The following is a 6,000-nucleotide window of genomic DNA, read 5'->3' on the forward strand; positions in this document are numbered from 1 at the left end:
TTACGGAAGGGGCATATCCACAGTTGCCATGGTGTCTAACTATAAATGGTTTGTGCTCGAAGTGGAGAATCTTCCAAACCTTCCCTGCTAATTGGAATGTTTGGTCTGTACAGAGTTGATGTCATAGAATAATTTGAAATCTCAATGCTTAACACAGTCATATAACACAATGACCAGTGTAAATTTAAAATGCTGCACTTATAGGGGCGCCTGGGTGGCTTAGTCGGTTAGGCATCTGACTCTTGGTTTCAGCTCAGGTCAGGATCTTACAGTTTGTGGGTTTGAGCCCTTTGTCGGGCTCCGTGCTGACAGTGTGGAGCCTGAGCACTCCTGCTCTCTCTCTCTTTCACAAAAAATAAAATAAAATAAATAAATAAAATAAAATAAAATAAAATAAAATAAAATGCTACACTTACAATAGATACCAGTGTGTAATTATAATACATAATATGTGCATGTTACACATAATTTTTTCTTCCACAAGCAGTTCCCCATAAACGTAGGTGCTCAACGCCTGGTATACATATGTACTCCACTCTGGCCAAGAATCTTATGGTAAGGCAAATCGTTCTTGCTAAATGTAATATAATTTCTTTAAACACTCCAGTCACGTGGGGGAAAGTTAAACACATTTAGGCTTGGACCACGACTCTGGATGCATTCATTACGGCCCCTCTTAAGAGCCCAAAGAGAACACTGAAGGGGGGCAGCCATTACATCTACCATCTCATTCTTGCTTGGTGCTGTATAATTCTCAGTAGTTGGTTTCATTCTTTCAAAATTTCCATTAGTTTTTATTATTTTTATAAGTGTCAGTATATTATTTGCTGTGCCGGCTTCACAAATGAGGATGTATATTTCTACAGTAGGTATGCAAAGACTGAGAGAGCAGATCCCTGCATTGAGGCTGTTGCAATTGATCAATGCAATAGAGAAGAAGCGGGGAGCATGCTCCTTGAGTAACACTTGGGCGTAACCCACGTTCTTACTTTAAGTGCTCCACATCAGAATATGTTTGCCATGTGCCCCATTAAGCTCCGGGAATCTTAGCTGCTATCTCAAATAAAAAATATTTAGAAAAATAAGATTAGATTTAAATTTGGCATGAAACACCTTAAATATCAAGCAAAAGGCAGATGGCCTGCCATAGGCCATTTATTTTATTATTTTACAACCCGGGTGTTGTGTAGTCCTCCATATGCTAGCTGGGCTAAGAAATTCCACAGTGTTCCACTCAAATCATTGCCTTCTTCATATTAGCAAAGCAAGCTAAATAACACCCACCTTGCCTTCGTTCCTAATGCACAAGGCCACTGCCAAAAGATGAATCCCTGGTGTTCTGGCATTTTAAACAAAGTGTCACTTTGGGTTCTCTTTCTTCTTCCTGACTTCATGGGAGGTAGAAGTCCTTTAAGCACCAGATGATAGACAACCAGGCCAGTAGGATTAACTAAATTAAAATCTTTCCCTGCTCCTTTGATGCAAGATATCTATGAAGAACTGCTTACAAATCATAATGTAGCAGTTTTCATACCAAGTTTGCAGCTGTTTCCTTAATTTCCCCCACAATTATATTTTACTGTTATTTTGCATAACAGTAAAACACAACACCTGCTTCAAATTGCAGTCCTGTTCTAAGTACTGTAATTCTCTTTTGAGACACAAAGTACCGAGACACTACTGAAGCGCAAAACTGCATAATTGCGCCACGCTGAAAAGTAAATACAAATGAAAACATCTTCCTGTTATAGAAATGACTGTCATTAAAAAGAATGTTAGCCATCAAAGCACAGAGGGAAAAAAAATACGCATTTTCAGACTGCGAGAACTTAGTGTTTGCATAAATTAAAGAGTGGTGTAAAAATTACATGGCAATTCTTATGTTCTTGCCATCAATGTCTATTGTGTGAAATACAAGAGCATTAAGAAGCAAAGGAAACAAAATTCATGTCTACACCACTGTGACCTCTCAGTCACAATCTCTGCACTCTGTGCCACAACCAGTTTAAATATTTCTGGAGCAAACTCACTAATTAAGCTAAGCAAAACGGCCTAGAAATAAAATTTACACACCTATTATGTAAATATCTAGGCAATGACTTATAGTAGTTAGCATTAGACCCTCCCATTTGAAGCAGGGAAGAGAACTTAGAAGGTGATCAACTCACAGTCCTAAACAGTCCACTCGACCCTAAAGTCCAACTAGGATTGCCTTTTCTATCAAGTGAACATCTGTACCTCTTCGCACCTTTGCCCCAGCAAGACAAATAGAATATCTTTTCATCAGCAAGCACAGGCCCCTGTAACTCTGACGGGCTAAATGGGTGGCTGGCATCTCATTTGAATTCATCTTTACCATGTTCCCTTTCAAATGTTTTATCGAAAGAGTGCACCTGCAGTGTCTACCTTCTTTAATCTGGAGTCCTTTGAAGAAACTGTCAGACTGAGGCAGAGAGCTTCAAAACTTTCACAGGAACCTTTACAGACAAGTCAAGAAAAGGCGTACTCTTTAAAATATTGTGTTCACCCCTACTCGCATCACAAAATGAACATATCCTAAGATATTAAACACCAACACACAGAAGACTTTTTTTTCCCCTAGCAAACTCTCAGAAAGAGGGGGCAATGGCCCCTCCTTTGACCTGAGAAATTTGGGAAAAGCTTGAAACAAAGCAGAATGATACATTGTCTAAAACTATCCAGAAGCTGATTCACCTTGCTTCACATATGTAAGCAATAAAACCTTCCAAATGATCAGATTTTGGAGCATCTCATCCTCCTTACACATACATCACTTTTTACATATAATATCTAAAGAGAGCAGTATTCTTTTTTTTTCTTAATTTTCATTTTATACTTCAGCACATTTACTCCACAAAACAAAAGAACCTGGTACTAAATGCCAGGAATCCTAAAGAAAAATCTAAAAGGGACTGACATTGCCAAACATTCATGTTGGTTGGTGCTAGTTTGATTTTCTCCTTAAAAAAAAAAAAGAAATCATGTGGGCTCATTTTGCATTTCCTAGACAGCAATCACGTCTGGGTCCCTTAAGCTGTGCAACTTGAAATGTTCTTTTTCAGGAATCTAGTTGGAAAACCTTTTAAAGTCGGCTGGCAATGAAAGGATTAAAAGCTGGGGAATTAAATAACTGTCTCCACCTCCTAGACACCAGAAGTCCAATTTACCAAAAGTTTCAAAGCAACAACTCATGACCTCTCTACCGGAGCCCGCACCGCACAGCCTATGAGAAAGGAGCCCGTGATTTCCTCCTTTAAACAAGGATGCTCCTTTTATTCACTAGCCCTAAGAAGATCGCCCGACCGCCTGGCCGGACTTTGGAACTCGCCTGCTCCAACTCCGCCAAATTTCGCTCTCTCCTCCCACTGCCGAAGGGATCGAGCGCTTTCTCAACTCACGCCCCTACTCTTTTATGCCCACCTCCAGTTACTCATCCCTGTATCCCGGAGCGATGCCCACAAGCCTTCTCAGAGGCGTCTCCGCCAGGGTTTTGGGAGGGATGCACAAAGTTCCACGTGCCTCTGTCCACAGAGCGCCCTCCCTCCCGCCGCACTTACACCTGAACTTGTCTCCAGCACTGCGGACACCAGCCTGGCACATTCTTTCGGAGAGAAAGGGCAGGACTTTTCTCCTGCGCCTCTGGCAACGCGTGGAGCCTATATATGGTGGGGCGGGGGGCGCGGAATTCTCTACTTTGGATTGGTTTGTTTGTTTTAAATCTAGGGTGGGCAGTTGCGGGGGGAGGGTGTCCTTCAGCAACTACACACACACACACACACACACACACACACACACACTCTCGCCCTGCCCTCCCGGCTCACGGCCGGCTCCTCCGGGCGACAGCTCCCCCTTCCTTCTTGGAGCACCAGCTCGCCTTACTCGCTCAGTCCCCCGTTGCCACCACCGTCGCCTCCGCTGCTGCCGCCGCTGCTGGCACTGTTGGAGCTGGCGCTCGCGGCCCTGGGCTCCGCTGGGCGCCTGTCTTTCTTTCTCTCTCTCTCCCCCAGCCCCAGATTGATTGATGACCACCGGCGGCCAATGGCTCTGACACCGCGCCATCCTCGCTCGAGCATCACAGCCCCACGCCCCCGACGTCAGCCTCGCGGGCGCATTGGCATCCCCGAACCCTCAGAGCGGAGCCGGCGCCCGGAGCCGTCACCGCCGCCTCCCTGCTCTCTGCCCCGGCGCTGCCGGGCTGCTTTCCTGGAGCGGCAGAGAAAGGAAGGGAGGGAGCCAGCAAGCGTTGGAAGGGGGTGTGGAGGCTACGGATTTCCCCCCCTCTTTAGAAATCTTTTCTTTGCCTTAAAGTTTTGTTTGTTTTTTTCCACCCCGACCTGTTTGTGTTTGTTCGCAGCATCTCAAATCAATTACACATTTTTCATGACCCGCATTTACACTTAATTTGGGGGTATGCTGGGGGGTGGGTGGGTGGATAGTAAATGTTCTATAAATCTGCCCCACCGGGGCATCCTTAAATTCTCTTCTTGTTGGTGGATTCTAACTCCCTTCCCAATCTCCAGAAAAAAATGCCCCTTCACCTCCTAGGCCGCAAAACCCCGGAATTCAAAGGCTTTACAAAGATAACCCTGTTCCGTGCAAATAGGCAAAGAAACTCCTGCCTCTCTGGAGAAGAAACCGGGCGGCAACGGTTACTTTTTCTCGTCGCTCGTCCCCCGCCGCCCGGCCCGGGTCGCCGACTCGCTCCGCAGGCGGCGATCGTGGAGACCGGAGGCGGCAGGGGACAGCGAGGTTGGGGCGCGGGGACAGAGTGAGAAAAAGCCCCGCGCGAGAGCGGCGCGCGCGCGGGCGGCCCCGGGGGCGGCCGCGGAGCGCAGACCCAGCACAAAGCTGCGCGGCGCCTTCCCGGCCACCGCACCTCGCTCGGGCCGCGGCGGGCGCCCGGGGCTCGGGCCAACACAATGCACCCGGGCCTAGGCCGGGGCGGTTCGAACACATCACCCCGGGACTTTCTAGTAAACAGCTCGCCTAGTCCTCGTCCCCACCCCCATCCCAGCCGCCTGGCTTTCGCTGATGCCCCTCGCGGACACCCCCTTCACCCCTGCAGAGAAATCCCGGCGAAGAAGGGAGCGGGAGGTGGGGACCCTGGGAGGTCGGGGGCTGAGGACTGGGGGCGGCGAGGGGGGAGGGGAGATGAGCAGAGGGGCGAGATGGGGAGTGGGAGGGCGACAGCTCCTGAAAAAGAATTCGCTTTCGCTCTGGGGTAGAAAATACGCCCTCCTCGGGTTCCGAATTGCCCGGGAAGCGCCAGCTTGTGCGAATGTCAGGAGCACCGGGGCAGCCGCGGTCCGCAGCCTCCGAGCCCCTCGCACGCGCCTCTGACAAGGCACCTCTCACCCGGGCTCCGCTTTGTGTGTGCATTTTTTTTTCCCTTCCTCTCGCGCGCGGCACCGGGCGCCCGGCCGCCTCCTCCCCCTCCCCCGCCCTCCGCCTCCCTTCCCGGGGCGGATTACCTTTCCCGGTCTGCGCTCCGGGTCCCGGGGATGCCTTCAGCGCCCAACGAGCAGGCGATCCATCGCGGAGCGGCCGGAGCCGGCGGGAGGCGCGCGGGGGGCGAGCGGGGGCGACGAGGGGCGCGGGCGGGCCAGAACCTTCGACCCCGGAGGTCCCGCCGCGGGCTGGGGCGGGGGACCTGGGGGCGCGGCACGAGAGGGAGGGGGGGGTGGAGAAAGGACCGGAGCAGCCTCGATCTGGGGAGAGAGCGAGCGAGGGGGCGAGGAGAGGGAGCGAGGGCGCGGCGAGCCAGAGGGAGCGCGAGCGGTGCAGTGACAGGGACTGCCACTGGGGTCAAAGGAGCACAGCTCCAGGAAGCAGGGCGGCTGAGGCGCCGCTCCGTGCGCGCTCCCCGGCGGGACCCCGCGCCCTCGCGCGCCCCTCCTGCAGCCCCGGCCGGCTCGAACCCGCACTGGCGCCCCGAGGCCCCGGGGTTGCAAGAGGAGGAGGGAGCTGAGGGCGAGGCCG

General features: G+C 51.0%; 1 protein-coding gene across 1 annotated transcript in view; it reads right to left on the minus strand.

Annotated features, from left to right (window-relative positions):
• MPPED2 (metallophosphoesterase domain containing 2) overlaps positions 1–5,544 on the minus strand; it is a 173,305-nt gene extending 167,761 nt beyond the window's left edge. Inside the window, exon 1 of the mRNA XM_030333602.1 lies at positions 5,493–5,544. The gene's annotated coding sequence lies outside the window, so the exon portion shown is untranslated. The remainder of the gene's footprint in view (positions 1–5,492) is intronic.
• Positions 5,545–6,000: the final 456 nt, after the last annotated feature.

This window comes from Lynx canadensis, chromosome D1 (genome assembly GCF_007474595.2).
Source record: "Lynx canadensis isolate LIC74 chromosome D1, mLynCan4.pri.v2, whole genome shotgun sequence".
NCBI classification, from domain to species: domain Eukaryota; kingdom Metazoa; phylum Chordata; class Mammalia; order Carnivora; family Felidae; genus Lynx; species Lynx canadensis.